Below are 23,387 nucleotides of genomic sequence, written 5' to 3' on the forward strand. Positions count from 1 at the left end.
TGCAGTGGCACCGGGTCCACGGCCCCTTCTCCTCCCTTGCACCAGGGCCCATGAAGCACTGGCTAGGGGCGCGGCTTCCATGGGTGCAGCAGGTGCAGTGGCACCAGAGTCCATGAGCCCATTTCCTTCCTTGCACTAGGGCACATTACGCACTGGCTAGGGGCATGGCTTGCAGGGGCAGCAGGTGCAGTGGCACCGGGTCCACGGCCCCTTCTTCTTCCTTGCACCATGGCCCATGACGCACTGGCTAGGGGCATGGCTTGCATGGGTGCAGCAGGTGCAGTGGCACCGGGTCCACAGGCCCATCTCCTTCCTTCCTTGCACCAGGGCCCATGAAGCACTGGCTAGGGGCGCGGCTTCCATGGGTGCAGCAGGTGCAGTGGCACCAGAGTCCATGAGCCCATTTCCTTACTTGCACTAGGGCCCATTACGCACTGGCTAGGGGCATGGCATGCAGGGGTGCAGCAGGTGCAGTGGCACCGGGTCCACGGCCTCTTCTTCTTCCTTGCACCATGGCCCATGACGCACTGGCTAGGGGCATGGCTTGCATGGGTGCAGCAGGTGCAGTGGCACCGGGTCCACAGGCCCATCTCCTTCCATGCACTAGGGCCCATGACGCACTGGCTAGGGGCGTGGCTTGCATGGGTGCAGCAGGTGCAGTGGCACCAGGTCCACGGGCCCTTCTTCCTTGCACCATGGCCCATGACACTCTTGCCACACTGATGCGCAGGTGCCTGATCACCGACCTGGCTCCCCTTTGTAACATTCCTCTGCGGCCCCACAGGCCTCATGTTCAGCCTGAGGGCTCGAGGGGTTCTTTTTTTTATTGTAAAGCATCAGTGAACGCAAGCACTCTCCTCTAATCTGTGGTGAACATCTCCCTTCCCCAGCTCGGCCCCATCTCTCCCCGGATCTCTGAGACTACACTTTCTGCATCTGACGTCACATCCGCTCGGTCAGCAGTTTGTAATTTGCATGGTACAGGGAGGGGGTGAGGACCCGAAGAGCGAGCCGGATACATCACCCTCAGTCAGTGTGAGGCCGGGGTCACTAAGAGGCAACGGGGCAGCAGGCAGTGCTTGCAACAAGCACTGGCTGCTGTCACTGGAAACACAGGAAGCTGAAGCTACTGCGAGCTCACGTGATGCCAAGACCGTCCTCTTGAGGTCACAACTTTGAAGGGGCGAGGGAGCACAGTGAAGATCTTTGAGGAGGAGCAAGGCTGCACAGTGAAGGCCTTTGAGGGGGTCACGAGGCTGCACAGTGAAGGCCTTTGAGGGGGTCACAACAAGGCTGCACAGTGAAGGCCTTTGAGGGATACAGAGGTTGCACAGTGAAGGCCTTTGAGGGGTAGCGAGGCTGCACAGTGAAGGCCTTTGAGGGGTAGCGAGGCTGCACAGTGAAGGCCTTTGAGGGGTAGCGAGGCTGCACAGTGAATGCCTTTGAGTGGTAGCGAGGCTGCACAGTGAAGGCCATTGTAGGGGTAGCGAGGATGCACAGGGATGGCCTTTGAGGGGTAGCGAGGAAGCACAGTGAAGGCCTTTGAAGGGTAGTGAGGCTGCACAGTGAAGGCCTTTGAGGGGGCGAGGCTGCACAGTGAAGGCCTTTGAGGGGTAGCGAGGCTGCACAGTGAAGTCCTTTGAGTGGTAGCGAGGCTGCACAGTGAAGGCCTTTGAGGGGTAGCGAGGCTGCACAGTGAAGGCCTTTGAGGGGTAATGAGGCTGCACAGTGAAGGCCTTTGAGGGGGTCACAAGGCTGCACAGTGAAGGCCATTGTAGGGGTAGCAAGGATGCACAGTGAAGGCCTTTGAGGGGTAATGAGGCTGCACAGTGAAGGCCTTTAAGGGGGTCACAAGGCTGCACAGTGAAGGCCTTTGAGGGGTAGCGAGGCTGCACAGTGAAGGTCTTAGATGGGTAATGAGGCTGCACAGTGAAGGCCTTTGAGGGGTAGCGAGGCTGCACAGTGAAGGCCTTTGAGGGGTAATGAGGCTGCACAGTGAAGGCCTTTGAGGGGTAGCAAGGATGCACAGTGAAGGCCTATAAGGGGGTCACAAGGCTGCACAGTGAAGGCCATTGTAGGGGTAGCAAGGATGCACAGTGAAGGCTTTTGAGGAGGTCACGAGGCTGCACAGTGAAGGCCATTGCAGGGGTAGCGAGGCTGCACAGTGAAGGCCTGTTAGAATTGGGGGTCTCTAGTTGGCACAGGTAGGTACTTGTGACAAATAGGGGCCCTCTCCTCCAGTCAGGGTAAGGCGGTAGACTCCTAAAATAACCCCTGCTCACCCCCTTGGTAGCTTGGCACGAGCAGACATGCTTCTCTCAGAGGCAGTGTGTAAAGCATTTGTGAACACATACAGTAACCAAGTGACAACACTACAAATGGACACCACACAGGTTGTATTTTTATAAAAATAAGTATCTTTTATATAGAGTTACCACAAGACCATAAACAACAAAAATAATCCACAATACTATTAGAAATCAAGAGTTCTTGTTAAAAAGGCTTAAATCAAAGTTCTGTGCGAGTCGGTAGCCCTGTCCGACTACAGCGTTGCTAAAAAACACACAGAGTCTAACAAATCCAGCGGACCGCGTCGGTCCGGGCCCACTCAAATGTCGACAGACTCAGTCACAGTACCTTTTACTTGAGGCGTTCGTCGTGGTGCAGAAAAGAAAGCGTTGCAGGACGCGTTGTCCCTTGATGCGGTGCAGGCAACGGGCAGTTGACGGAGTCGGTGGGTCCGAGGCATACGTTGCAGGGCGAGACGGTGCTTCGATGTGGTGCTTGCAGCTTGCGGTGCGGCGACAGAGCCTGTGAGAAGTTGGCCTGGCATATGCTGGTCACTAGTTATAGTGGCCACCTTGCACCAGTCCAATACGACTCTTATGGTAGATAGGTTTAAGACAACCTTTTAAAGAAAGCTATCCTAGTGGTAGTTGTGGAGAGCAGCCTTCAGGCTGTCTCAGAGGAATGTAAAGCAGCTTGTTTTACCTTATAATCTCTTGAATTACCAAATGAATGGACACCACACAGGTATATATATCAAATATATATGTATTTATTTCTAAATATACTCTACTAATCTCTTTATGAGATTAGAAGTCAGGAACATATGCAAATATCAACGTTTCACAATAAGTTAAGCACAAATATGGCTGGGGGCCCTAGGGGCGCACCAGACCATATACTAAAAAAGAGGTTTAGGAATGTCGACTTGCAAGGTGACAAGGCCTAGGGCCTTTAGAATCGCCGGGGCTTCACTAATCCACCCAAGGCAGGTAAGTAAAAGACCCACAGGAGACGCGTGCAGTGTGAGAACACAGCCACAGGTTCCCTATTGATTTCAATGGAGCAAGTCGCGGTTGGAATTTTAAAGTTTTAGGGTACTTCTAGAGAGTCTACAAGCAAGCCACTTACAAGGTATGTAGTTCGAGGGCCAACACCAACAGGAGTTACCTCACCCAGGGAGGCCGGGTGCATAGGTGTCTTTTGGTGTCCGGTCGCGTCGTAGTTTTCAATGGAAGCCGAAGAAGTTTTGCTGCTTGTGGAGACTGAATAAGTGTCCAGTGGAATCCAAGGCTGGATTCAAGATGAAGAAGACCTGATAGCAGAAGGGACAGTGTTCACAGTCACTTGCCAGTGACCCTGGGTCAGGAAGATGGATGCCCACGGAAGTCGGGTGATTTCAGGTGATCACGGGTGTCTTCACTCTTCAGCCACAAGGTCCAGGAGGTGTCGATGATCACCAGGAGCTGGATTCGGAGTGTACCAAAAAATCTACAGCTTACTGAGGTGTCGGCAACCAGATTTGAGCCAACAAGCCTTGGCAACAGCAAGTCTTGTGGAAAGTGAAGAAAGTCAGCGGTGCAGACCAGCAAGGTCTGAGGGACTCACCCAGCGAAGGTAAGTCAGGGCAGGCCTGGAGCAACCAGGGGAGCCCTTTGGTTTGATGAGAAAGTCTTCAGGGGACCCACAAGCTAGCCGGCAAGGGATCGCAAAGACGCCTCATGAGGATTCGCTTCACAGGAGCCCACGGTCACTCAGGATGAGGTAGGCCTCTGATTTTTTAGAGAAATCTTGCTGGAGGCTTGAACCACACATGGTCCAATGCACAAGTTCATAGAATGTTGTTGTTGGACCCGGCCTCGTGGCGTGGCCCATCCAGACCCGTAGCAACACCAGACTAACCCCTACACCCCACATGACTCTGACTAACGTAGCCTACCCGACCCAGAACCCGGGGTTACCCACGTCCTCCCCTCCATCTTCCCGACACCGGGCACCCTTCCCCTTCCATCGGCCTCGCGGCCTCCCGTGACCCGGCCCAGCACCCCAGATGGCCACCCTCGACCCGAGCGCAACCCCGGCCTAGCCGCGCCATGCCGGCTGGGGGGAGAGAGAGCTCCTGGTGTGGAAATATGGATTTTTATGGTCAGTTATGTCCCCTATCTTGGACCCCAACGGTTTCATGTATAAATCACACGTACATGTATGTTCCCTCCAGTTCCAGTTATGAAAACGCAAACACATGTGCGTCCACCGCCAACATGTCCTCTTTCAGATCCGCCATGAATGGGCCGGATATTCTATTCCTAAGTATGAAAGGCCACCGGCTTTATATGGTTCATTTATGCCATTTTACAATCCAGGCGAGTAGGCCCTGATTCTGCCATTAAGCCTTTCCCTGCCTTCTGCCTCTGAAAGCTCCAGTCTGAGCTCGCATCTGTATCCATGAACTTTGTCCTACTCCCTGCGCGGCTAACGGTGCCTGACTCAACCTGTCTGCTTGCCAAAAACCGTATTTCACCTTCGAGTTTATCTGCTCCGCTCCCTATCCAATGCATTCCTGTCTAGTAGTTTAAGTAAACATTCTTCCAGCTACCGAGCAAAAGGCCCGGCTTCTCTGTCTTTATGCAAGTAATTCATAGCCCTGTTACTATGGAAGATTTCTGCCCTCGCATCTAGTGTAGACACTTAGACGCTTGTACACGCACTAACAGTCAGTATAGTCAGTATAGAATGAGATTCTATTCTAAAGAGACCTCTCTTTTTGGATAACATAGTTCTTTAAACATAGGATGTTAGATATGATTTGGGATTAGGTTGACATAACCCCAGACTTCTGTCTCCACATATAGAGCTAAATGTCAAGTCCCCTTCACCCCCTAGTTGCACGTCAATAACACGTCATGCTGCTGCGCGCGCATCTCTGCCAAGTATTTCTGCTGACATTGCGAAATTCTTTCATGGAACCACCCTATTGTGACATCATACCTGATGACGTTCTTTAAGTTACGCCCAGTTACACCCATTTTAGTTACGCATGTATGTTTTATCTTTATTATCAATTGTTACGCCTCCTGCATCTGTTTCACTGTAATGCCTATTGTATAAAAATGATTACCTGTCAATAAAGTTGGTCCTTCACTTCCTGAACCTTCGTGGTGATGGAATATGGAGTCCATCAATTCGAATTGATTTTGGAATAAAGCCCGTTCCGAACCTCTAATACCACGGATTCTGCCTCTTATTTTACTGAGCTATTATTATAGATTTTTCCGCATCAAATTAAGTTCCGGTAATTAAATTATTTACCACATATATGGCGCCCGAATAGGGACACTTTCTCATCTCACGCGCCGGAGGTGCGTTGCAGGCCCGGTCTCCTGTCACAGCTGGACGGACAACAACGCGTACCAACAGGATTTCCTGTATCTCCCTCCTGCCGAGCGGGGGTAACTGAGGCTGCGATCAACACCCAGACGAGGCGGTGAGAAGTGCAAAGTATCCCGACCAGAGCCTAGCTGAGAGAGCAAGATCCGAGGTATACAGAGGCCCACCAGTTTCCGAAGTTTCCGAAGTTTCGAGTCGAGTCCAGTCCGGTTCAAGTCCAGTTCAGTTCAGTTCCGAGGCCTTCCGTTCCGAGCTACCCGGTGAGTACCATTGTCGGGGAGGCGTTCTGACGTGCACATAGTTTGTGCCGGTCAAGACGGGTTTGGGTACACAAATCCGGTCTGCACTGTTTCAGCAGTGTATCTGTACTGTTTAGCAGTATATCAAGTATGTCTAGTATATAATTCAGAATTATCTAGTTAGTACCGAGTATTATGCTTAGTGACTAGTTCCCTAAATGGCCATCATTGTTTATTCATTAAATGTTAAATGTTAAAATGTTTTTAAATACGTTCTGTATATTGTGGTGTGAATGACTGTTCATTATTGGGTCTTGTTGTATTAAAAGTGTTCAAAATTAGGTATCAGATCAGTTCTCAATATGCCGCTCTTTTCGAAATTAAGACAGATAAAAAATAGAAAAGGGGTACTTGAAGAAGCTGTACCCATTCCTCCTAGGGACACTCCAGGGTACTTCATGTATCATAAACATGGCCTAGACGCCATATTATTTCTGGATTTATGGGTAGACTACACCAAGGAATTACCAGAAAGTCAGAGGTGGCCCGCAGCTGGGACCTGGGATGCAGATTGCATCATGAAAGTAGAGGAAGAATTATGGAAAAAGAAAGCTAGACAGTCACAGAAAGACGCCATTGAATTATGGCGTAAAGAATCATATAGACGTACAGAAAAAGCGCTCAGACAGGAAGAGAAAAGTAAGGAGAATTCAAATAAAGTTCGAGAAAATCTATTAATTGAAGAAGGTACTCGAGTAAAATCAGAACAAATAGACAGACAAAGAAATGCCCTTATGAATGGTATGTATCCTCTTCTGGCCGAAGGGTTACCTAAGGCTACTCCGGAGATACCAAAAGACTTGCCACCCCCATTGTTTCCGATAAAAGCACATCCCAAAGGGCATCCCAGAACCGCAGAAGATGTTTTTCTTTCCTCTTATTTAGACGACGCAGCTCCCGAGTATGCTAATGCTGCGCCACATAGACCGCCTGCCGAGGGGGTTCAACGCCAAGACCCTCCTCCGTCTGTACCTCTGCAACAGCAAACTCCGACACAAGTTCCGGCAAGCACATCTGTTTCTACATCTGTATCCACACCTATGGTTGCTATATCACGTTCAACGAATCCTTTCACATCCAGCACCCCAGGTGGTGCTACAGGAGGTACATCAAACATTTTTTCCACGCCACCCAGAGTAAATAAACTTTCCTTTCAAGAATTAGCCCACCAACGTACGCCCAAACTAGTACCTCCCGACACGCTCAAGGAACTTCTAATAGATTGTAGATATGACCCTGTGCCCGGAAAAGGGGACGAAATGCTGCTGGCATCATTACGTATCCGACGAGCTGCAATATATTTAGGGAGGCTACCAGGAATGACTACACATTTAGAAAATATATATCACTTTGTCCAGTCAGGGCGAGATTCTGAGAGTATTAACAGAGCCATGGAGTACCAGAAAGTGGAAATACAGGGGGAACTGTTACGTTTCCTCATAAACTGTGTGATCAGAAATCAAGACCGACCAGGGGTAAATCCGGAAGAAATGCAAATTCTTACCACATGGAGTCGGAATATATCAGAGGGGAGACATGATAAACGATCATGTATAGTAGCTATGTGCCGCAAGATCCGCAAAGAAGTAGAACGAATACACGAAGAAAGATTAGCAGTAGACGAGCCTGAACAAACCGAGGAGGAGGAAGAATTAGAACTGCCCACAGGACAGTTAGAAACCATGGCCTATGTAGGTAGAGGAAGATCTTGCAATAATACTAGATGCTTTACTGATCCGATACGTCCGATACGTCCAGATAATAGCAGAAATTTCCAAACCCCTATAATAAATATAAGGTCCCCCGAACATTCGTTCCAAGCCGCTGACAAAGTACTCCGAGAACGAAGGGGTTATCATGTACTCGATTCTATGGACGAACAAGAATTAGCCAGGTCAGCAGTTCATTGGGTTGATAGTCCCGGAAAATATAGTGATGATACATTAGCGCACACGTTTTTGAACCTCGCCCCAGATGAACAGCGTTTAGCTGGTATCTATATGATTCAACAACTCCTTATATTATATAAAAGCCAACACTCCGATCCTGGCCCCTTACCTGATATATTGACTGAATTACTCACGAATAAATGGAGAGGTTCAGGTACTGAGTTAATTAGAGAAATACTAGAATCCAGAAAACAGTACATTCTTTTTGTATGCCCCGAACATGTCTCACTGCCCATCAAGGAAAGAACGACGTATTACATGGATAGACAGAATCCCTTACGCGAAGTCCACCCGATAAAAGGTGAGGACAATCAGTTTAAACGTGTGTTTGTATACACACCAATATCCAAAATAGAACTATTAGAAATGAAGAAAGTGGTACCCAGCCATGACAAAGACCCAGCGGGTTTCCACCGTGAAATTAAAGACATGTTGCTCATGGGAGAATATACCTATCCCGACATTATGACAATATTGAAGGTATTAATGCCTGCGGGCATTTACGAAAAACTCAAGGAAAAGGAATGGGAGGTGGGAGACCAAAAGATAGATTGGACAGCATTAGAAAACGAAGAAAAAGCTCGAGGTCCAGGTTCAGGGCTTGGGGAAAAGACCAAAACACTACCAGGTTTACTAGTACAGGTACTGCCACGTTTATTAACTACGAAAAAGGAAGACTGGGGTGCAATCTCAGCCTGTAAACAAAAACCAGATGAAGACACTAGTGATTTCTATGCCCGATTCGAAAAATGTTTTGGTATAAATAGTGGAATAAAAGCAAGTAGCGAATCGTATCCACATCTGTTTGTGACAAAATTAGTTGAAAATTCCTTGCCCCAAGTTAAGAATAGAGTATTGAAATTCGAGAGTACCTGGCAAGGTAACACTCCGTCACAGATGTTACAAATGTTACAGTACCATCACAATAGAATTAGAGAGGAACAAGAACATGAACAAAGACGCATGAAAGACACGAAAATGAAAATGCTAGTCTCCCAGACAGTTCCAGCTGACGGTCATAAAAAGGGTATGACACAGTCCAGTGTTTCAACAGGTCCTGTAAAAGGGACATGCAACTATTGTAAACAGCCAGGTCATTATGTACACGATTGTCCAGTTTTAAAACATAATATCGCCATAGGTAATACAAAAGAAAGACCACGGCCACTTAGACAGGATCAGAACCAACAAGGAGCTCCGCAGCATGCACAGTCCATGCTAGCTCCGCAACAGTCTATGCCAGCTCCGCCACCGCAGCCTATTGCTGCCACACAAACAACGACACAACAGATGTACCAGACCGCACAGTATGACTATCCTGATTATCAACGATACTCATGAAACACCCTAGAGAGGGAAGTTGGCTTACCCCTTATTGAGGTCCCTGTAGATCAGGAAGGACCCTATGTACACAGTGAACTATTAGGCCAAGATAGAAAATTTTTACTTGATACAGGGGCAAGCCGAACAACCATAAAACGTAGTGAAGTTCCAGGGGCACCCCTCTCAGGCTCGCAGAATATTTCCCTTGGTTTTTCAGGAAAACCTATCATTAACGAAGTATCACAGCCTCTTCCCCTTACGATTGGTCCCTTGACACGAACTACAGATTTATTTCTTACTAAATCATGTCCAGAAAACCTGTTAGGCATAAAAACATTGAAAGCTCTAGGAGCTATAATATGTTGTTCTCCGGAAGGAGTAAGATTGTTTTTACGTGATTTTAAAGGGCACTATGTGTCCCGAGACATGGATGACCGACTGCAGACTTTACCCACACATCTATGGGCACAAGGCCCTACAGATGTTGGTTGCATGAACATTACACCATATCGAGTCACACTAAAGGCAGGAGTGGTACTACCACAAATGCGACAATACAAGTTACCCCCAGATGCTGTAGTGGCTTTACTGCAAATCATTGACGAGCTTATTACCCAAGGAGTGGTTGTGGAAACCGACTCCAATGTATGTAATTCACCGATAATTCCGATTCTTAAACGAACTGACCCAAAAGCCCCGCCAGTATATCGATTGGTTATTGATCTGCGCGAATTAAATAAATGTATTGTACCACAATACCCCGTAGTCCCAGACATTTCTTCATTACTGACAGCCATTGATTCCGAAGCAACATTCTTTACTGTAATTGATCTCAAGAATGCCTTTTTCAGCGTCCCAATAGATCCAGAAAGCCAATACTTGTTCGGATTTAGTTTAAATGGACGAAGCTTTAAATTCACACGCGCACCTCAAGGATTCACAGAAAGCCCCAGCATCTATAGCCAAGCACTGAAACGAGAACTTGACAGTATCCACATGCCAGTCAACACTGCCCTGCTTCAATATGTCGATGATCTGCTGATCACCGCTAGAAGCGAACCTGAATGTGAAAAAGCCTCACTGACGGTTTTACAATTTTTGGCCGAAAAGGGGCACAAGGTGTCCCCTTCTAAGCTGCAATTCTGTGTCCAGCGAGTTATTTACCTTGGGCACTCGCTGTCCAAGGAGGGAAGGCAGCTTACACCCGATCGCATCCAGTTAATTGCTAACATGCCAATACCCAAGACACAAAAGGAGGTGCGGGCTTTTATAGGCCTCACTTCATATTGTAGGCAGTGGATCCCGCAGTATGCATTTCTAGCAAAACCACTCATCCAGTTGACAACACAGGAGGCAGCCACATCGACTGTTCTCCCTTGGACTCAGGAACATACACAAGCTTTTGAAAGCCTAAAGAAAGTTTTATGTCAAGCACCTGTTTTAGCAACACCATGTTACAATAAACATTTTACACTCTTTGTTACAGAACGCGAAGGTACTGCCTTGTCAGTACTCACACAGGAACAAGCAGGATCACACAAACCATGTGCTTATTTCTCTAGTACATTAGATCCCGTAGCTCAGGCTCTGCCTGCGTGCCTGAAATCAGTGGCAGCGACAGCTTTAGCAATCAGACAAAGCGATGCCATAGTACTAGGACACCAATTGACAGTACAAGTACCACATGCAGTAGAGGTTCTCTTGAACCGCACACAAACACAACACTTGACTATAGCACGACTCACCGGTTACGAATTAACATTGTTTCAGCCACACATAGAAATCAGACGTTGTAGTACATTGAATCCTGCCACACTGTTACCAGTAAACGGAACAGACCCACTAGCACATGATTGTATTGAAGTTATCACTATCACGACGAAACCCAGACAAGACTTGACAGACGTCCCATTGTCAGACCCAGACCTGACGTTGTATGTAGATGGTTCATGTATGAGAACAAGTACAGGAGAGTTAGTGGCCGCGTATGCAGTCACAACAGACACTGAAGTCATTGAAACAAATCGCATAAATACCTTGTCCGCTCAAGCAGCAGAGCTCATCGCTCTGACACAAGCCTGTATTCAAGCTACGAATAAAAAAGTCAACATATACACTGATTCACGTTATGCATTCGGAGTTGTACATGACTTCGGCGTGCTGTGGCGAGAGAGAGGTTATTTAACTTCTCACGGTGCTCACATTCAGCACGGACCCCTCATTCATGCCTTATTAGATGCAATACATCTACCCACTGCAATATCAATTATGAAATGTAAAGCTCATACGAAAGTTACTGATATCATTTCCCAAGGCAATGATCTAGCTGACAGAACAGCTAAACAGACTGCTCAAACTCACACACCCGACATGACAAAGACAATAGTTCCGACACCAACACATTACATGATGGTTAAGGATCCCGCTCTTGACGTAATTGACATACAGACACATGCTACACCAGAGGAAATAAAGAAATGGACTGAATTAGGAGGGATCCAAACGGATCAAGGATGGATGACGAAGGAAAAATCTGTATGGTTCCTTCCTGATTCAATGGTCCAAGTTATCATTAATACTGTACATAGTCCAGCCCACCTAGGAGAAAAAGCTATGCTAGACAGCATTCAACACATTTGGTTCAACAAACATTTACGAGCAGCAGCTAAACAAAAAGTTCGTACCTGTATGATCTGTTGTCAGTTTAACCCAGGTAAAAGCATTTCCGTAGAACAAGGTGGATTTCAGCCTCCTGATCACCCTTTTGAAGTCCTCCAGATGGATTATATCCAGATGGAACGATGTCGAGGATTCAAATATGTCCTCGTAGTTGTCTGTGCTCTTTCCCGTTGGACAGAGGCATACCCGGTTTCAGATTACACTGCCCCGACTACTGCCAAACAGTTGGTTCGAGAATTCTTCCCACGGTACGGTTTACCACGTGTTGTCTACTCAGATAACGGCCAGCCGTTCTCCTCCGAACTAATGAAACACGTTTCACTTTTGTTAGGCTATCAGTGGAGATTTCACTGTGTTCGACACCCCGAGGCAGCAGGTCTCGTGGAACGACATAATCAAACCCTGAAAATTAGATTGTCCAAAATATGTAGAGAGAAAGGTGTCGACTGGGTAGTAGCCTTACCAGTTGCACTCTTTTACATGAGAATGGTAGCGCACTCTCGAACAGGGCTATCCCCTTATGAGGTGATCTTCGGTAGACCACCAAATATGTGGGGGACGCCTATACCACGCAAAATAACTGATGTTGACTGTAATATGCTGACAGATTACCTGGCTTCCTTGATGTCTGCACTACAATATTGTCGTTCACAGGTAGCTGCAGCCTTTCCCGATAACACCGAGGTGAAACCCCATGACGTAATTCCCGGGGACCTGGTGTTAGTGAGGAACTTTGACCGGAAGTCTCAGCTGGATCCTAGGTGGAAATCGCCTCAACTCGTACTGTTAACCACGAGGACAGCCGTGAAGATCGAAGGTCGAAAAGGCTGGATACATTCAAGTCATATCAAGAAATTTCATGGACTACCGTCCGATGTAGACGATACACCTCGCGTGTCTTCACCAATTGACTCAAAGCTTCCTTTGGTTGAACTGAATGACAAGGAACAATATAAACTGAAACTACGGTCTAACAAGTCAGACAATTTGATTGTTTAAGTCCTCTCCAAGGTGAATCGGTCGAATTTGTCTCTGACATGTATCCTCTAGACCTGAATAGAGAAAGAAACAGAAAATTGCAGTTGAAACAACATGCGTACTGTAAATCACTGCGTAGTCATTGCACAGTGACGCTATTAATTTTGTTTTTCTTAAGTCTTTTAATAATCGCTGCAAGTATATTGTTGCACATATATTATCCTATTTCTAAACATGTTTACAATATTACTGCTGAACATTCTTTTAGTGAATTACCCCCGCATGAGTTGTCCTATAGATTTGCGCTGCGCAATAACACTTTTATTAGTATGTTACATCATTCCCATCAGGTTAGCAATGCTACAAATTGTTGGATATGTGGCCGACTCCCTCCCTATCAGAACTATAAGGGAGTTTTGCCCCTCTTTCCCTATCCGTTCACACACAATGGCTCCTGTGGAGCATGGTTTAGTTTAATTAATTCCCTAGATTCGAATTCCGCAGTTTATCAAGACAACTGGGTATGGGGAAACCTGAACTTAGTTTTGCTTAAAGTCTGCTACCCTAACAAGGAGGGACTTCCCAGAAGAACAGGAACTGATCTAGAAAATGAGGTATATGGATTAGGGAATTTCACGCTTAATCTCATGATGCTCAATGTCGAATCCGAAGCTGCACCAATTTTGCCCGCTATGTCAGTATTTCCAGTTAAAGGTGAATTATGTGTAAGAAAGAATGGTTCCATACATATGGGCCATAGTAGATGCACCACTGTAATAGAATTCAGTGATCAAGGCAAGTCTACATTTAGAGCTTCTCGCCATTCCTACTTCATATGTGGTCAGACTGCATATATACGTCTGCCTCTAGATTGGGATGGTACCTGCTACATCGGATTCCTTTTGCCACCTGTTTTCCTAGCTCCTCCTGATTATCACAGAAATACTCATTTAGTACACAATAGAGAACGGAGAGATCTCCCAATCGTCGATTACACCGAAACAGCATGGGAAAAATACACAGATTTCAATAAAGGTCTCTTTCCCTATATAGGTACAGTTACTAATAGTAAGCTGATACGTAGATTAACTAGAACCCTTGAAGCAGTAGTAAACGAAACTATTTCCGCCTTAGGCAATTTAACAGAAGAGCAGTCTGCTATGCGGATTGTTGTGCTTCAAAATCGTCTTGTCCTTGACGTCATCCTGGCCGATAGGGGCGGAGCTTGTAGGGTCATCGGATCAAGCTGTTGCATTTTCATACCAGAAAATTCGCCATCTGTATATAAAGCCATAACTCGCCTTCATAAGATTGTAAGCCAGATACACCAGAATCCAGGCACCTGGACTTGGTCCGGTTGGTTTTGGAGTGTATTGTCAACCTTTGGATGGAGGGTCCTATCCTTCCTAGGTATTGGCTTTCTCATACTATTCAGTTGCTGTTTATGCCTACAATGTGGACCAGCGATTTGTGGTCTGTGTGCCACATCGTGTATTCCACCACCAAGATTTCATTCATCCCGGAAGAAGAAAGAAGAACAAATGATGCTATATGAACAGATCAACGGATTGATGAAGATTGATATCTCTTAAGGGCAAGTAGGGGACAAGGAGGGAATGTGGAAATATGGATTTTTATGGTCAGTTATGTCCCCTATCTTGGACCCCAACGGTTTCATGTATAAATCACAAGTACATGTATGTTCCCTCCAGTTCCAGTTATGAAAACGCAAACACATGTGCGTCCACCGCCAACATGTCCTCTTTCAGATCCGCCATGAATGGGCCGGATATTCTATTCCTAAGTATGAAAGGCCACCGGCTTTATATGGTTCATTTATGCCATTTTACAATCCAGGCGAGTAGGCCCTGATTCTGCCATTAAGCCTTTCCCTGCCTTCTGCCTCTGAAAGCTCCAGTCTGAGCTCGCATCTGTATCCATGAACTTTGTCCTACTCCCTGCGCGGCTAACGGTGCCTGACTCAACCTGTCTGCTTGCCAAAAACCGTATTTCACCTTCGAGTTTATCTGCTCCGCTCCCTATCCAATGCATTCCTGTCTAGTAGTTTAAGTAAACATTCTTCCAGCTACCGAGCAAAAGGCCCGGCTTCTCTGTCTTTATGCAAGTAATTCATAGCCCTGTTACTATGGAAGATTTCTGCCCTCGCATCTAGTGTAGACACTTAGACGCTTGTACACGCACTAACAATCAGTATAGTCAGTATAGAATGAGATTCTATTCTAAAGAGACCTCTCTTTTTGGATAACATAGTTCTTTAAACATAGGATGTTAGATATGATTTGGGATTAGGTTGACATAACCCCAGACTTCTGTCTCCACATATAGAGCTAAATGTCAAGTCCCCTTCACCCCCTAGTTGCACGTCAATAACACGTCATGCTGCTGCGCGCGCATCTCTGCCAAGTATTTCTGCTGACATTGCGAAATTCTTTCATGGAACCACCCTATTGTGACATCATACCTGATGACGTTCTTTAAGTTACGCCCAGTTACACCCATTTTAGTTACGCATGTATGTTTTATCTTTATTATCAATTGTTACGCCTCCTGCATCTGTTTCACTGTAATGCCTATTGTATAAAAATGATTACCTGTCAATAAAGTTGGTCCTTCACTTCCTGAACCTTCGTGGTGATGGAATATGGAGTCCATCAATTCGAATTGATTTTGGAATAAAGCCCGTTCCGAACCTCTAATACCACGGATTCTGCCTCTTATTTTACTGAGCTATTATTATAGATTTTTCCGCATCAAATTAAGTTCCGGTAATTAAATTATTTACCACCAGAGAGGGAGGAGTAGTTTCATTCACACCTGGCCTCCTCCCAAGAGATAGTTTCCATCGGCCCTCCGGCCACCCTGAGGGCTGGCTCCACGCCTGCTGCGTGTCTGGGATCCCTCCCCGAACCCACTTTGAAAGGATCAAAGGGCCACGTGGCAGGAACCCCCAACAAACAGCCCCCAGGCGCCAAGACCCCTGCCCGTGAGGACTCCGGACATCAAAGAGGAGTCGACCAATAACAAGGGGCGCCCTGGGACCCTCGGCAGTTGAATCCTGGAACGAAACGAGCCCTGCTGACGTGGTCGCGGCTGAAGAACATCCTCCCAAGACCCGACGGAACTCTTGGAACCTCGGTGAGCCCTGCAGACAGCGTCGCGGCTCCCCCTGGCAGAGACGGACTTCTGCCTAAAACATCCGAGCCCTGCTGACGTGGTCGCGGCTCACCTTGCACCCTAGAGAACTCTGAGCCCTGCTGAGTGACTCGCGGCTCCCGGAAGATTGTCCGACCTCCGACACCCGGACTCGAGACCTGCAGTTTTGGACACACTCAAGAGGCATTCCGGTCCGGCTGGGCCCCAACGATCGTCTCGTATCCCCCGGCTCGAGGATTGAGAGCCATGCACCGGATACGCTCTCGCATTGACCCAGATCCTAAGACTGTCCCGTTACCCATACCTAGGCTTTCCTGTTTTCAGTTTCTATTTTTGGTGAATTCCGGTGGTGTTTTTTCAGTGTTTTCCAGTGATTTCAAAACCTCAAAAAAACAGTGCTTTTCAGTGGTTACTCACTTTCGCCCCAAAAAAACAACTGAAACGGTGTTTTACCGGTGTTTATGGGACGCTTTGCTTTTATTATTGTTTGCTTTCTTAATTGGTGCATGGAATATAGACAGTCTATGTACAGTGTATATGAGGTTAAAATACATTTTTACAAGTCGAATTTATTGTAGTACACCATACAATATTTTTTCAGTGAATCTTTGGTCATTCGCGCTCTCTCTTTCCTACCCATGTACACTTTTATTTGGGAAAAGGCCCTCTCGACATTGGCACTTGAGACTGGCAACGCCAAAACAGACAGTACACAATTTGCCAACTCTGGCCACTGACGTAGCTTTCCATGCCAATACTGGTGCACCTCAAGGTTGACATTCTCTGGGCCAGGTTCTGCGACATATGCGTTGAATTGGGTGCATATGCCCTCCGAGGTGTTAAAGCGGTCAAAAATGAAGCTGTACTTCGCCAAGTCTGGAGAAAATTCCCCTTTACGGAAGGGATCTAACACTTGCGCAGAGTACCAAAGTGAGGCTTCATTGGCTTCAAACGCCATGGTTGGTGAAGGGACATTTCTATGCATCATAGCTAGCCATTTCTCATGCATTGTGAAATAAAATTTCCTGAATTGGTCCTCAACACTTCTCTGCTTACCAAGTGGCAAACATTCTAACAGGGAACATGTTGCAGTGCCAAAGTCACTAAAAGTGTCGCCTAGCCTACTCTCGAGGAGATGTTTGACATCTACACCAATTATTCTGAACACTTGGTAGACCAGGGTGTTTTCTGACTCTAGTTTTTTGATGATGTCCACTACAGCAGTCATGTTTTCCTGTAGGAATCTAAGAATGCAGTACAATGTACTTTTTTTTACATCACTATCAATATGCACCCGAAGATCCTCACATTTCTTGCCTTTTGCATCATCACTAAGCAAAAAATCAGTAAACGGTCGCCACATAGATAATATTGCATTCACGGCCTCTAGGACTGAGAACCACCGACTAAATGACACAGTTGGGATTACTTTTTCTTTGCTGCCACACAAAACACAAAATGAGAAATATTCGCGTTTTAGTTCCCGCGCATACCGAAACAGTGCACCTGAATGGACTACAAAATCAATAGCATTCTTCACTAAATCAGAAGATTGTAGAGATGCTTTCAGCAAACCATCTAGCAAGTGGCAAGGATCTCTTACAGGGAAACACTTCAGCTCAGGAATTGCTTTTGACAGGTCATCACATAACTTTTTCATATACGTAGCGGAATCGCTGCAAATACAAACAATATCACTCCAATCTTTGTTAAACTTGGTAAGAACTCTCTGCAGCAGCATTCCAAGCGACACTGCGTTGCATGTTTCCAGTACATCAAGATCTGCCATGATGGTACGTCTCTACCATCCATTTTTTGTATCACAAAATGTGATTAGCACTGCCACTGCTGGGTCGCCACGCATCTCTGGGGTTTCATCAAGCGTAACAGAGATCTTTACATCACCTTGGAGTAACTCTGAAATATGTTCAATATCTGCAAGGAACACCTCTGGTAGGTATTTGTCATACATTTGTGTTGCTCTTGGTAATGTTTTGCATGCTGGTGCACGCTTGCGGAACAGATTCCCAATGGGTCCATCGGCTTGGTGTAAGCTGGTTCCAGATTGCACTAGGGCACGTACAAATTCATGTGCCGCATCCATTTCTTCCTCACGTTTTCTTTTGAAGTGTGTCATTGTCTCAGCAAGAGACATCTGGCATAGGCTGTCGCTATTAGGTGGCTCTTTCAATTTCAAGTGGGTCTTGGTGACAAGATGTTCAGCAATTCGTCTTGCAGTCTTCCCAGTTACTATTGGGACAGTCACTCTGCAAAACCTGCAAATTAACATCTTTTGCCCACGCACTTCTTCAACCATGAAATCTTTGTTTTCCAGCACATAATCTTCTGCCGTCTTTATTCTGCGGGGCATGTTGTTCTGCGCAAACTAGATCATAAAAGAAACACTTAGAAACCGGTTGTGTACTGTGGAAAAAATAACGATGCCACTAAACAGGCTGCCAACCAATTGGTGAAATTGACGAACACATATTTGAGGCATAGCATAAGAATCCATTTTATCTTTAAAGCCTGATGACACCAAACAAAAAGTCTACCCAGCCACCCTAATGAGACTCTCAGTCCAATCTGACATGAAAAATGCGTTTCAACGATGGGCACAATGTGGCTCAGATTCCTTGCTCTGGGACTCTCTCCCTTGTCCTCTTGGCCTTGAATTGACTAAGGATGCGAAAGTCTTCAAAATGTGTTTGTTGCAATAGCTGACCTTGAAGCAAAACCTTCAGCCATCAGGGCTCTAACAGGAACCTTCACGAAAACTGGCAAATTGCAGTTTCTAAGTGCTTTTGATTTAAAACATTAAAAATCTGTATCCTTGGTACCCTAAATGCTTTTTAACCAACATGCTGTTAAAAAAAATCGGTTCTGGGTGTATGCACATTAGCTAACCTCCAGCTTGCCTAAAAGTGATTAATACTTGGCAGCTTAATGAAAGGGGAATGTTGAATCCATGTGTACAGTATGAAACATTCATATACAGTTCAACAGTAATAAGGACCAGCGGCGTAAATATACTTACATAGCTCCCAGATGCGCAACTACAGTCAAATTTCGGGGGGGGGGGGGGAATTCTTCCAGCAATCGGCAGAATGGAGATGCAGGGGCTCTAAGAAGGGGAGAAAAACAAGAAAGCCTCGTTAAGTAAAATGGTCTTTTACAGACCTGTGAAGTACTCAGGTGCGGCTGTAGTAAGACAGACTCTGTGTTGCACTAAACAATGTCAGGAGAGGTTGTACCGCAACTGGTGCTCATGTAAAGCACTCTGATTCCTCCGGGTTTTTGTGTGCGCTATATAAAACCCTCCCCCCTGAAAAATTAGGCCCAGGAATGCCTGCAAAGATTTTACACTTCCTGCCCAGAAACTTATACATTCCATTTTTAAACGTACGCCAAATGTTCTCAACAAGACTTCACCAAATTCAGCAAAGCACACTGAAGCCAGAGGCCTCTGTGTACAACGTTCGATGACATACTGGTCAGGCAGTTATATCATGCTGTCCAAACAATTAACATACACATTTCGCAAAGACCCATCCATAATAGGCACTTCTTCCCTATAACTTTTGAACCCTTTCATCAATTGGTTGAAAACCTTTTGTGGTCAAGCAAACGTGGAATACATTTTATGGCAACGTAACGTGCATGTTCGTCGAATTAAGAAAAGAGGTTTTTTAGCAAAACCCAAAATACATTTGCTACGGATTACATGTTCTAACCTTTACTACAGAAAAGCTGCAACCACTATGTAATGAATTTACATGGAGATGTTATTGATAAACACGCACGCACACAAAAAACATACTATTTAGAGGCTTTACTGGCGCCTCTGTAGTTATGGGTAAATCTAACTTTGCACAGGAGAAGCGTTGTGGTTTTGCTACTAACTGTCAGTCAGCTTTTTTGTTTTGCACTTTTCCTTAATAAAACAACAGCACTCCAAAAACAAGTTACTCTCCAATCTACAAAATCAGCATATTTATTACATGTGCAAAATAACTAGTGTGTGCAGAATACAAGTTAACCTTCTTCATGAAACACAACGTCTAATAAATATAGATTGTCGACTTTGTAAGAAAGAAAGAGATGTAGACAGGGTCTTGGCGAGAACATCCATGCCAAATTTTCGGGGGGGCTGAATCTTTTCAGGCCATAGGGAGAGTGGGGCTGCAGGGGCTCTTAGAAGGGGGGAAACAACAGCGAGGCCTCATTAACATGCAAATGTTCTTTTAAAGACCTGTGAAGTGCTCGGGTGCGGCTGTATGTGCGCCAGGAACCAGTCTCATCCCGGGCTGCCACACACGACGGGGGGGGGGCGAAGCCCTGTAATTCCAATAATAATTTTTTTACACTGCTGCCGCTGCCGGCTTCTAAGCAGCTTCGAGTCTGAATCCAAGTGCTGCCATGCCATGCTGTGAATGAAGCCAATCAGTGGCAACGCTGCCCGGGACACCCAAGTAGCGGCACTGTTAGAGCATGAGTGCTGCAATAAGGGCTTGCCTACAGGTTTGGCTTGCAGCTTGATTGAAAACCCTCACCCTGCGCAGCCTCGATCTACGCTCGGGTAGGTAGCAGGGCTAGGCAGCAGGGCTAGGCAGATACAGATGACATGCGCGCCTTGACTCCCGACTGCACCCCACTTCGCTTGATTCCCTCAATCATGTCTGCACTCTACTTCAAAGGGGGTGTCACAGGGACAAAATTGTGCAGCAAACCTTCGAAAGGGGAAGGTTTGTTCAGACTGGCTGACACAGATCGGCCGCAGTTGCACAAGCACGGAGTATTGTAAATAAACGGTGCCTGCGCCGGCCGTGTGGTCTCTCTCTCCCCTCGTCAGTCCCCAGTGCGCCGAAGGGTGCCCCTGGAGCTGGGGCCCCCCCTCGCACTGCGGGGGCTGCGCGGGGCCTTCGTTACCAATAGCTCTGGGAGTAGAAATGAAATCACGGCGAAAATGCCTAAAGGTGGATCTTCCAAGCACTCTTACGGAGAAATTGGGGCTTTGCATCTAACGCTTTGGCTCCATCAAGTTGCCAAGAGGTGCAACTTGCTCTACTTGTACATACGCTTCTGCGGATCATAAAGATCCTGATATTCCTAGATAAAGTATACGTACTCCAGAATCTACGGTGTGGTGTCTCTGTGTTGCCTGGTGCTGAATCAGCGTGTACGATCCTAGGTACGAGACCCAGCCCTGAGGGGATCTCCGGCCAGTTCTCGGCTACTTCTCCCAGAAGGGTGGGGCGCAGGGTGGTCAGGTACCTATTCCGACCTTCCCTGAGGCTAGCCTTTCTAACAAGGCCCTTAAGGGGTAGTGAGGTTACACAGTCAAGGCCTTTGAGGGGTAGCGAGGCTGCAAAGGGATGGCCTTTGAGGGATAGTAAAACTGCTCAGGGGAGGCATTTGAGGGGTAGCGAGGCTGCACAGGAATGGCCTTTGAGGGGTAGCGAAGCTGCACAGGGATGGCACTTGAGCGGTAGCGAGGCTGCACAGTGAAGGTCTTTTAGGGGGCCGTGAGGCTGCACAGTGAGGGCTATTGAGTTGGTCACAAGACTGCTCAGTGAAGTCCTTTGAGGGGTAGCGAGGCTGCACACTGAAGGTCTTTGAAGGGTAGCAAGACTGCACAGTGAAGGCCTTTGAGGGGGTCAAGAGGTTGCACAGTGAAGGCCTTTGAGGGATCACGAGGCTGCACAGTGAAGGCCTTTGAGGGGCCGAGGCTGCACAGTGAAGGCCTTTGAGGGGTAGTGAGGCTGCACAGTGAAGGCCTTTGAGGGGTAGTGAGGCTGCACATTGAAGGCCTTTGAGGGGTAGCGATGCTGCACAGTTAAGGCCTTTGAGTGGGTCACAGAGGTGCACTGTGAATTCCTTTGAGGGGTAGCGAGGCTGCACAGGGAAATCCTTTAAGGGATAGTGAGCCTGCACAGTGAAGGCCTTTGAGGGGCAGCGAGGCTGTACAAATAGGTCATTTGAAGGGTAGCGAGGCTGCACAGTGAAGGCCTTTGAGGTGCTCGGGAGGCTGCACAGTAAAGGTCTTTGAGGGGGGTGCGAGGCTGCACAGTGAAGGCCTTGGAGGTGTGTCTAGGCTGCACCGTTAAGGCCTTTGAGGCGGTAGCGAAGCTGCACAGTGAAGGCCTTTGAGGCGGTCACAAGGCTGCACAGTGAAGGCATTTGAGGGGTAGCGAGGCTGCACAGTGAAGGCCTTTGAGAGGTAGCGAAGCTGCATAGTGAAGGCCTTTGAGGGGGTCGCGAGGGTGCACAGTGAAGGTCTTTGAGGGGTAGCGAGGCCATTGAAGTGTAGGGAGGTTGCACACTGAGGGCCATCGAGGAGCTAGTGATGCTGCACAGTGAGGACCCTTGAGGGGGTCAAGAGGCTGCACAGTTATTTCCTTTGAGGGCTAACGAGGCTGCACAGTGAAGTCCCTTGAGGGGTAGTGAGGCTGCCCAGTGAAGGCCTTTGAGGGGGTCGGGAGGGTGCACAGTGAAGGCCTTTGAAGGGTAGCGAGGCTGTAGAAGAGTAAAATCTGCTTCACATGGGTACCCCCACTTTTTGCTGGTATTCCAATGTTTTTCGACCTTAGTCTGGCTGTGGCCCTGCTAATCAGGACCACAGCCTAGCTGCTTCCTCTTTAAAATGGTTTCCATGTACATTAGGTACATTTCTAATTGGATTCAGGAGAGCCTTATAAGCCCCTAGTATATGGTATACTATGTACCTAGGGCATAGGTACCGCAGAGGCCTACCAGGGGCTGAAGCATGTATTATGCACACAATGACACAACAGGTCTGCTACTGCAGCCTGGGTAAGGTGGTGCTTGCACCCCTTACTGTGGTATAGCCTATCTATATCACTACCATTGCACACACATATCAACCTATAAGTCAATCCTATGGCAGGTCTTAACAATCCTGAAGGCAGAGTGCTTGGTATTTATGTGAGAGGGTGCCCCTGCGTGAGCTGAGCCCCTCTGCAGTGTTCAGAGTAACTCCTCTGATGCTGTTTGTGGTCCAGCCTGACCATATACTCTTAAGTGCATTATAACCTCGTGGTAAATGCTAACTTTGGGATGGCTGCACAGAAACAGGTCGTGTTTGGTGTCAAACGCTTTGGAATACTACCTCTCCACCAGTTCTGGCGGCGGGTTAGCATTCCACCCTTCGAGAGGGAGAGACATGTTCACACTGCGCTAACCTGGTAGGACATTCTACAGCCCTGGCATCACAAAATGGATGCCTCTGACACAGACACGGGTCTGGCCTCTTGCTGCTGACTGAAACTCCGGCAGGGGAGGCCTGAACAAT

At 47.1% G+C, this 23,387-nt stretch overlaps 1 pseudogene; it reads right to left on the bottom strand.

The window, feature by feature from the left end:
* Window positions 1–16,631: 16,631 nt before the first annotated feature.
* On the bottom strand, window positions 16,632–18,446 carry LOC146829870 (uncharacterized; annotated as a pseudogene).
* Between the last annotated feature and the right edge of the window lie 4,941 nt (window positions 18,447–23,387).

Source organism: Triturus cristatus, chromosome 5_2 (genome assembly GCF_964204655.1).
Source record: "Triturus cristatus chromosome 5_2, aTriCri1.1, whole genome shotgun sequence".
NCBI classification, from domain to species: domain Eukaryota; kingdom Metazoa; phylum Chordata; class Amphibia; order Caudata; family Salamandridae; genus Triturus; species Triturus cristatus.